This window comes from Tribolium castaneum, chromosome 7 (genome assembly GCF_031307605.1).
Source record: "Tribolium castaneum strain GA2 chromosome 7, icTriCast1.1, whole genome shotgun sequence".
NCBI lineage: Eukaryota > Metazoa > Arthropoda > Insecta > Coleoptera > Tenebrionidae > Tribolium > Tribolium castaneum.
This window is the reverse complement of record NC_087400.1, coordinates 546,221-556,543: the sequence shown is the minus strand read 5'-3', so window position 1 is coordinate 556,543 and position 10,323 is coordinate 546,221. Positions and strand designations below refer to the sequence as shown.

At 33.2% G+C, this 10,323-nt stretch overlaps 1 protein-coding gene across 1 annotated transcript in view; it reads left to right on the top strand.

Moving 5' to 3' along the window:
* The first annotated feature begins 67 nt into the window (after positions 1 to 67).
* The window catches only part of LOC655743 (uncharacterized protein), a 72,597-nt gene continuing 62,341 nt past the window's right edge, over positions 68 to 10,323 (top strand). The window contains exon 1 of the mRNA XM_008200675.3: positions 68 to 750. The gene's annotated coding sequence lies outside the window, so the exon portion shown is untranslated. The remainder of the gene's footprint in view (positions 751 to 10,323) is intronic.

Below are 10,323 nucleotides of genomic sequence, written 5' to 3'. Positions count from 1 at the left end.
GTCAAAACACTATAAATTTGTGGGAAATAGTGACAGTCGAAGTGATGTGTCGTTAGTGTCAAAACTATCAATTATTTTGCAAATTAGACAGTGTCTGTGTTTGGGAAATGGTATAAGTGTTGTCTCCCCGGCATTTCCTCTTGGAGTCGGCCTCCTTGGTTGGCGTGAGCGCGGCAACAAAGTGGTTTTGGCTCGGATCGGAGGAGGCGAGGAGCGTCGGTCGTCGGCCCCCACTCCTCGCCTGCTTGTTTTCCTCCGCGCGCGCCTCTCATTCGAGGTCGAGCCGTGGTGGAAGCCGTTTCGCGTCGAATTCTCGAGCCGCGCCTGTCTCAAGCCAGCATTTCCTTCCTTTGGCGTTCTCTCCTCGCACCAGCCATGGACCTCCGTCGGCCTAAATCCCGCTTTTCCTGGTGCAAGTAGCGCGTTTTTCGCGAGTGTGCCGCCCTCTGGTGGCGTGGAGCGCCGTTGCCAACATTAGGGTGTCTTAACCAGATTCGAATGTTGTTTACTCAACGATAAACGTTCTGTGATTGTGTGTGCGAGACTGCTATTTTGGTTTCTTTGCTGCCACGTCGCTCCGTGGGCTATTTCGGTCCTGTCGCTATTTTTAAGTGCCATTTTACACTCGATTCTTTGTGATCAAGTGCATCGCAGTGTCAGTGCTTGCTTCACGGATAACTTGGATTACAGTGTCCTTTTTGGATTACGTCTGGCTTTCTTATTGATCGGACGTTTTGACGCGCTTTTTTGGTACGTATTTAGGCTAGTTTATTACTTTCGTTCCGAAACAATTCGCATTCCGACACTTTGAGGAGGTTCCCACCAACAATGGCGAGCCGCCGCGCCGCGCTGCAGGTATATTTTATCTAGTAGGCCGGTGACGCTGTGCTGACGCGAAATTATTCGGTTCTTTTGAGGATTTTTAATGCGTTTTTGCAACTAATTCAGTTCAAGGTTGCGAGTAAACTTTCCTTTGATAAAAACTCATTACTCGGAGATTAGCTCGATGCTCGCCGAACGAAATTTTGCAAAAACAAACGCGGTTTTTTGTCTGCGTGAAGCGGGCTCATAGTGTTCTAGATTTTACAATAAGTGGCCAAAATGTAACAAAGTTTTAATTTGTGATACTTTGTATGAATACGGTACTGCCAACTGCAGTAAACACTAGACGTCACCGGAACCGTTATTATGGCAAGACTAGCCAACTTGTAATAACTTAATTCGTCTAACTTTTCAACATTTTATTTACTTTGCAATACTTAAACAAAACATTTGTTTCGCACACCAAATTCCGACGATTTAATACCTACAGGGTGACTCAAATACCGTAACAAAAAAATTATTGACCACACTGAGTTATTGCCATTATTTGAAAGTTAAATTACCTAACTGGACGCTCTCTGGTAATGACTTTTTGTACTATGTCGAAAACAGTAACGAAATTTTCATAATTTCTCATTTAATGAATTATAAGATTAATGTTATCAGCGATTTCTTTCAAAAATTCGTTTAACTGTAGTAACATAAAGTTGTATTTTTTTAAATAGGAATTATAGTTGGCTATGACATTTTCGAAAAGCTTATTTTTTCTGATTTGATATGTCTATTTGTGTAATACATTAATTTTAAATATTTAAGAAAAATAAAACATTTCGCTTTTTCTTTAAAGTAGGCCATGAAAATTTTTTGGTTTTTTAATTAAAACTATGAAAATTGTATTACCCAACAAGTATTTATAATTTAATGATTTTTTAAACGCTAATTAATTCAAAAACAGCATAATAAATTTTTATTAGATCAAATTTTTGCAATTAATAAAAATTATTTGTTTTTATATTTAAAATGGCAAGCTCACGTTGTCATTCTATTTTCCAATTTTAAACATGAAATGTCGGAAGAAGAAAAATCTTATTAATTGTATGATTGCGTATCAATAAAATTTTATTTTACAAAAAAATGTCAATCCAAACACCAAAATCAAATTCCATCTGCGGTAAAAAAATACACAACATTATCAACGTCATAAAAAAGTGGCATCAAGTGGTATAGTGAGACATCGTTTGCAATTTTCTGCACATTTTTTATGTAATTAAAATCTGCGACGCTCGTATATTTGTTCAATTGAAAATAACTTTAACTTATTTTTATAATTTCACATTTTTTACTTTAATAACCGTTCACAAAATTTCTAGATTATTCACACCTTTTATGTGAAATAATTTTTCCGGGGCCAACTAATTTCAAATATTTTAAATATATTTTTTATCAAAAATATATAGAAATATCAAACTATATTTATATTGTTTTGAGTTCAGAAAAAAATAAGCTTTTCGAAAATGTCATAGCCAACTATGATTTTCATTTAAAAAAATTAAACTTTATGTTATTACTGCTAAACGAATGGTTGAAAAAAATCGCTGATAACATTATTAGATTCTCTGTAAAAAAGTGCCTGTATAATGTCTTTGTTTCAAATGTGTATCTTTTATAATAAGGAAGATATGAATTTTTTAAGATTTCGTTAAAATGTCAACTTTTGTTTATAAGTCGAAAACAAAAGTCGATAGCGAGATGCGGTTTTGACCAAAATTATTCTCTCAAAAAACGGACCCGAGAATGTGTTATTCGTTTTTCTCTAAACCTCTTAGTACCCTGTACATAAAAAATTGTTGGCTAATTTTTAGTTTTGTGTCACAATAATTAATTTTGTTACTGACTTGAGAGTTTGTCGTGCCTACCTGTTTGTCAGTGTTGAGCTTGCAAGATAAAATCAAGGATATTTTAGAAGTTTTTATGATTCTAAGCTTTCTTCAGGCGTTGGTGTTTTTATTACACTGGTGATAGACGTTTTAACGGTCAACAAAAAATTTTGGTTGTCAGGGTCATAACCTTATAAAAAAACGGTCTGGCGCGTCTTTTATAACAAAATCTTTGTGTAAATTTCACTTCCCTTCCTAATTTTATTATTGACTGACATTTATGCAAATCAATCAAGGCAGCGTCAATTTAGCCAATTGTTTTCGTGATTTGTCGCGTTTTGACATTTCACCTATATATAGTAATGTAATTTCTGACATAAATCGAAATGACTAAACAATCGTCTCGGGTTACTAGATGAGAAATGTGTCACTAAATAAATTAAACAGTGGGCCAACGCATCTGTAAATATTTATAACACGAATTTTAAATAGGATTTGGAAAAGTAAATTCTTCATGTTTACGAAAGCCAACAACACAAACAACTTTTTAATAATCGATGTGTTACATTCGTGTGTTAGTAGAGTTTGAACGTTTTTCATTCTTTGATGAATTAATTACAAATAGCGTGTAATCAGTGCTGATAAGTAGAAATAGGTGACGCGATTAGCCGGGAAAATGCAAACGTTAAAGCAACCGAATCCATGTTTTGACTACAACACCTGTATTAAACGATAAAAATCCTAGCACGTGTGTGTTAGGGACACTCTGTATTAATTTTTTTGGAGCAATTCGGTTGTAACTTGTATGAGACGATCGATTAGTTGAACCAGACAATGAATTACTATTCCAGCTGATAAAAACGGCTTGATTGCTGTTCTCAGAAGGTCAGTGGCGCATCTAACGGATATTACACAAATGATCAACTATTAGTTGCAAAGTGCCGCCAGCATTTTAAATCTAGACGGTCATGAAAAGTAAACTCATTGGCTAATAATTTCGATTTCGAGCACAAACCAGCTACAGTTATTTCCTGTTAGATGTGAAGAAGTATTTTTGGGGGATTTTCATTTTGCAAGTTGTTGGTTTTTATTTCTGGTTGAGTCGGTACTTCAATAACAACCTAACGGTAATAGCCTCGTTCTGTGTACTTGCAATTACTGAACCGTTAAGACTTCAGGTACCTAAATGGGGGCTTCTTGCGAGTGAATATCGTAATTTTATAATGGCTTATAAAAAGGGTAATAGTGCCCTTTGATTCGTGTTTCTTGATTCCTCAAGCGAATCGGTCACTAACCTTGATGATTTAGCTACGTTTGGGGCGCGTCTTAAGATCGATAATAATCTATTAACAAAGCGAAAAGATTATTTGGGTTTTGATCGATATTGTATTTTGTGATTTTCCAGTCGAAAAAGTTCGGTTTTGATATTAAAATTCGCGAAAAGGACAAAAATAATATTATATTCTGTTCATTTTTCTGAAATTTTTAAGAAAATTTTGCAAAATAATTAGCTGGTGAAACTCTCAAATAAACAAGAATTATGTAGTGTATAATATTTAGACGCCTCACCAAAAAATCAAAATGGACTTACCTTAAGTACTTCTACTTCTGCTACCACGTTATTTGTAGCATCTTCAGACAATGGACTTACTGTAATAGAAAAAACAAACAGTAGGTCCAAGGTGCCATTGGAAAATAAAAAAATTTAATGGAATTTTTATAAAAAAAATAAAAACTAACCCTTTAATAATGTGGTGGATTCCTTCTCAAAGAACCTTTTTTTTGGCACACACTAACCCCACACACTAGTTATTAAAGATAGTTCATGTTTTGAAAATTTTATTGAGCAAAATCTTGATTTTATTTTATTTAACAAATTTTCGAGACGTCTGTTCGCGGCCACAACAAGTGACAAACTGGATAAAATTAAACGGCACATGTCATTGTGTAAGACTTTAAATCGTCATTAACAAAAAATATAATCTCGAGTTAACAGTTGCTCACCCTTATGTAATAGATAATTACTAATGAGGAACAAAGGAATGATTCAACGCAATAATTTCGTCGAAATCGAGAAAAATTTATTTTATTTCACTTACAAAGCAAATTAACCAAACACAGCCAACTTAAACACCAGGAAATTTTCTTTAAATTGAACCAAAGAACGATGGAAAATTGAGAATAATGCAGAGTTGGAAATTAAAGGCATTTCATCGGATAAAACTCGCAGAAACTAAATTTATTTTACTATTTGTCTACCAGAGGAAACAAAAGAATGCTCACTTAAAATTTTGTTTTAAAAACAATTGGAATAACTTACCTGGGAAACCCTGTGTGTTGTATTTTATTTTTAATAATAATACAAAGTGTTCAAAAATGGTTGTTCATCAAGTTGACTGGTCCATTGTAGTTTCTCTGTCAATTTTTTTTAATTAGCCTTTTATGCATTATGCATTTTTCGGCCAAGTTGTTTCAAGTGTAGGGTTTGTCTTGATTTGTGTTTAATTTTTATTTTTGGATTCGAAAAAGATGCATAAGTTATTTTGACATATGTCACTTTGACAATCACAATTCAAATCAAGCGATACATGACGTTCAAAATTCATAGGTGACTTGATGAACAATTGTATAAATTTACAGTAAAACTTCGTGTTACGATTGCCGTGTCGTTCATAACCTTACAAAATCGCCTTCATTAAAATTAATTAAACAGCTCGTATCGGCGGTCACGAAGGCATTCTCCAGTAAATTGTAGCCATCGGCTTTTTCTAATAAAGCTGGAGATTTAATTAGGATATTGAGGGATAATCCCGGGTTGCCAACACTGACACAAACAGGAAAATTATAAATATTTATGTTGGCATGTGGGAAAGTTTGTAACGTGTGGATTGTCGAAGCGGCGGCGGCTTCCTCCAGGGGGTCGTAAACGATCTGTTCAGTTTTTAGTCGTGACGTTCTGAAAATTTTTAATCGCCACAAAGGTGACTTTCACGGTTCATGGCCTACTCCAATTTGGAATTTGTTCACCTTGCTGAATTTCTCTAGTCACACCTGGCGGGGTCCGATGATGAACGTTTGCCTATAAAATGACAAAACATGATTGGTGATTAGTCTTTCTGAGGATCTTTATTATGACCAGGTGTTTGCTATGTTCACGGTTTTTTTCTTTATCGGATTCATTTCAAAATTCCTGTGATATTCAGACGTTAAAATGTAAACACTTGAGGTGTGTGATTTCAGTCCACGCCACCTGATCGCGTTTTATTTCCCGTTTAAGACATTTTATCATTTCAGTAAAAAAGTTATAAATTCAAAAAAATGAATGGGCTTTCAGTTAGAAGAGAATTTTATTTTGGAACACTCTGTATACAAATCAAAACATTTATGGAATGTGTCTATCGTTTAAAAAAATCAAGGCGATATCTTGCTTCGGAAATTTTTTTTTGGAGCTTGCACGCCCGTGTGGGTCACCCTGTATGTAAAGATTTAAAAATTAAATTTGTAAAATCACGGGTGTGTGAATTAAAAAATTAAACTGCTCTTGTTTTCAGCTGCGAGCGAGCATTGAAAGACCTTTAATTACAATAATTGTAATTTGTACCTTCACTAGTTTTGATGTAACACTTATTCGAAATATGTTTCCGTGTTTGCATTTGGAGTAACATGACTGTTGCTTTCACTATGCGATACTGTATTTATTAATGTAATCTTGTTACAGCTGACATTTATTTTATTGATTTTCTATGTAATTATTTATTTTAAATTGGATGCAACCAGATTTGACATTGTTATAACAAGGGTTTTAATTTTCTGCGAAATGTTATTAACAAAAAGAATTTTACATAATATATTGATAGATTAGTTACTAGTTGTAAGTGATTCAGAGCAAGGAGAATTCTAATAAAAACTTTTACCTTGGAGGTTTTTATCGTCTCTATTGTTAACTCGGTAATTACTAATTAGTTACTAGTTCGAAATGTTTCTTCTCAAATTTATTGTGGCAAGAATTTTTTCGCCTTTATTAACTTTTAATTAACGAATTTACATTTTTACAAAATGTTGCGAAATTTTTTTCTTCTATAATTGGCGCTTTTGGTGTTATTTTTGGAAATAGTATAAATACAGGGTCGCTAAAAAGTATAGATACAGTTAAATATTAGAAAAACAATTCATCAAAACCTATTGAAATTTGGCATATGCATATAAATTGTATCGTTTCAGATGTTTATTAAATTTCTATCTTCATTTGTTCTTCAGATACAAGGCTAACTTGATTTTTTTCAATAGCAACAAGGGTCAAATTTAATATTTTCGAGAAGAGCATTTTTTTCTGAGTTCTATGGTATAACGCATGCTTACCTTAATTTTATCGATACTTGAAAAAATTTCGAAAATTTTGAAAAATGCAAAATTTAGTTGGCCTTGGAAATGTTGTCTTTATCTATCGTTAGCTCATTAACCACAAAATAAGTAAAAGTTAAAAATAATTGTTAAAATAACACTTTTAACGTTTTAATTAAGAAATTTTAAACACGGAATACTTGATTTTTACGCTACAAACGATGTTCAAACTGATTTCCACTAACTTCTTGGCTTTCTGTCTCCATGATAAACCAACATGAGAATTTTTTTCGCTCAGTTTTATTTAAATGTACTATTATTAAACTGATTATTGCACCCAAGTTTAATTTTTGGCTAATATACAAGTGACAGATATCGTTAATAACAGTATTTTCAAAGCTAATTTGGTTTTACTATTCCAGAAAATTTTTGAATTTTTATTTTTTTTACATTTCAATAAAAATAAAGGTGGGTATCATGTTACATCATTGAATTCAGAAAAAAATGCTCTTTTAAAAATGATTAAATTTGACTCTTCGTGCCATTTAAAAAAAATCAAGTTAGCCTTGTATTTTCAAAATAAATGACGATAAAAATTTGAAAAAGCTCTCAGATGATAGAATTTAAACACTTTTAACTGTTCCCCAAATTTCAAGGTTTTCTGTCAAACCGTTCTGGAAATATTTAACTGTATTAATACTTTTTGGCGACTGTATATTTTTATCAATCGATTTTCTGTATCGTTTTACATAGGTTTTTTTTAAAAAAGTTATATTTTTTTCGAATAATCTCCAATATGCGGACATCGACGGTGACCATTTTTGTCCGCTTAATGGAGGTGTTTTCTTAAGAGAAATAATAGACGCAAACTAAATTAATTTATTAAATATTTGGTAGCATGATACTGTTTGATACAATATTTATCAATTATTTCTTAAAAAAAAATTAGGTGCCTTAAAAATTGAATTTTTTAAGTCTTAACAAACTTCAGTCAATTTTCAAAAATATTTTGCTTTTCTCAAACGTTTTTCCACTAATTCACTCTTATTTTTAACATTTTTTGCTGCTTATCTTAGATCTTTTTATTTATCCTTTTTTTTTGTAAGTTTATGTTTTTTTCGTGCGTATGGCATAGTGTCCGCTTAAAGGAATCCAATTGCATTTTTCGCGTCCGTTTATTGGAGAGGAAAACTGTACCATTTAAATACGTTAGGTGAAAACGAAGCTAACAAAAATGTCCGTTTAGAGGAGGTATCCGTTAAGAGAGATTTCACAGTAATTTTGTCGTAATTGAAAAAATAAAAAAATCGAAAAATTGTCGAACTTGACCTAATTCTTTTCGGAATATGGTATTTCTAATTTTTTTCAAGTCATTTAAAAATTGGCGATTTTTAAGGGGAAGATGCTAATTGGAAGGAGTTTTAAATGCAATGCAATTTTTATTGTTTGTTGGAAACAAGTACATTGTTATTTAGTATCTAAACTGATATAAATGTGACCTGATTTTAGCGTCTTGAGCATTATGTGAAAATTCGAACAATTGTAAGTAAAAAAGCGTTCCTGGAACGTGTCAAGATGGCGTCCGAACGCAAACAAAAAAATCAATTTTCTCTCGCCGCTCGTCGGAAATCACGTTAGAAAACCGTAATAGAACTGAGCGAGAATAATGTAACAAAAATCTATCCATTTTGGAACGCTTTGTCAGCTATATAATACGTCGCACAGTCTAGGGTTGCATAAGGCGGGGGAAGGCCCGTCAATAAATACAGGGTGGTTTCTGCTCCACTCGCCCAGTTGCGTAACCGGTGTTTAATCGCCATCTACCAGGGGTGAGCCCATCGCTGGCGTGCCAGTTTTGGGGGTTACCTGCACCCCTAAAAACAGTCAGGTGAATGACAATTTGTGAGCGATGACAAAAATCGTTTATGATTAAAGTCAATGTCTCTGTGATCTCCAATCTGTTCTCTGTTGAAAGTCAACCTTGTCGAAGGCGACAAAGGCGGCTTATTAAATCGACCAGCAACTCTCCGCTGGCAAAGGCAATGGCCCCGGTTAGAAACGCGCTTGCTTGTCCCACTTTTAGTCGTTGGCTTGTCGCCGTTTCAGAATTTCAACATTCAGTTCTCATGCACAGAATAAAGAACGGTAAAACAGCCGTTACGGACGATTTAATACCTCGGATCCAAATACGGACATGATTTCCAACACCCGAAATTCACTAAACACCTACCGAAAATTTCTAAACCTGCTGCGATGCGATTTTACTTTCTAAAAACACCCGTTATAGAGCTTTCCACTTCCGTCTTACCTCAATAAAAACATTGGGGCCGTCTAATTGGCCACAAAAAACAATCATTACGACGGATTCATTTTTTATTCTCTTTCATTTGGGACGAATAAAGCTATTAGGCATCGTCAATGAACAGTGGCACTACTGAAGCAACTCAAGTTCAATAAAAAATTATTTTCATAGATAATTAGGCTTTATGTGCAAAGATTTGCAGTTTATGCCCAAATATAAAAATTCACAAGACAAGTTTTTCTAGTGAAGTTTTTATTGTAGCAAGATTTTCTTTGTACACCATTAAATTTTTATTATGATACAGGCTGTAGTCTTTTAGACGAACCGATTGGTATCGTAAATATTTTCGAGTCACTCTTGTTAAAACATCTTACTGTGAGGGTTGCTTATCTTAAACACCATTATCTGTTGTAAAACTTTATGGTGTACAAAGAAAACGTTGCTACAATACTATTATTTTACATCTTATGGTGAGGGTTGCTTATCTTTAACACGATTATTTGTTGTAAAACTTTGTGGTGTACAAAGAAAACGTTGCTACAATACTACTATTTTACTTCTGATAAAATACTAGTATAAATTAGGTCTATCTTCTACTATTACAAATAGAAGCTTTAACCTTAGGTCTCAATAAATATTTTATTTGGTAAAATGGTAACTAAAAAAGTTGCAATTTTTAGGACAAACTAGAGAAGTTAATCCTGTTTTTCAAAATTTTTAATCGATTGATTTGGCACATAAAGTTGGTATTTTATGAGTTTGAATTCATGAAATAAATCTCACACGAAAAATGCGCACAAAAAAAGGCCAACCAGAAAAAACTCACATGAATAAAACCCACGGAAACAAAGGTCAGAGAAAATTAATTCATAGAAAATAAATAGGAAATATTGTATTTTTCTGTATTTTTTTTTAATAATTTTTATCACTTGTCACCTTCATATTCAAGCAATATGAAAAATTATACAACTGGATGACTAC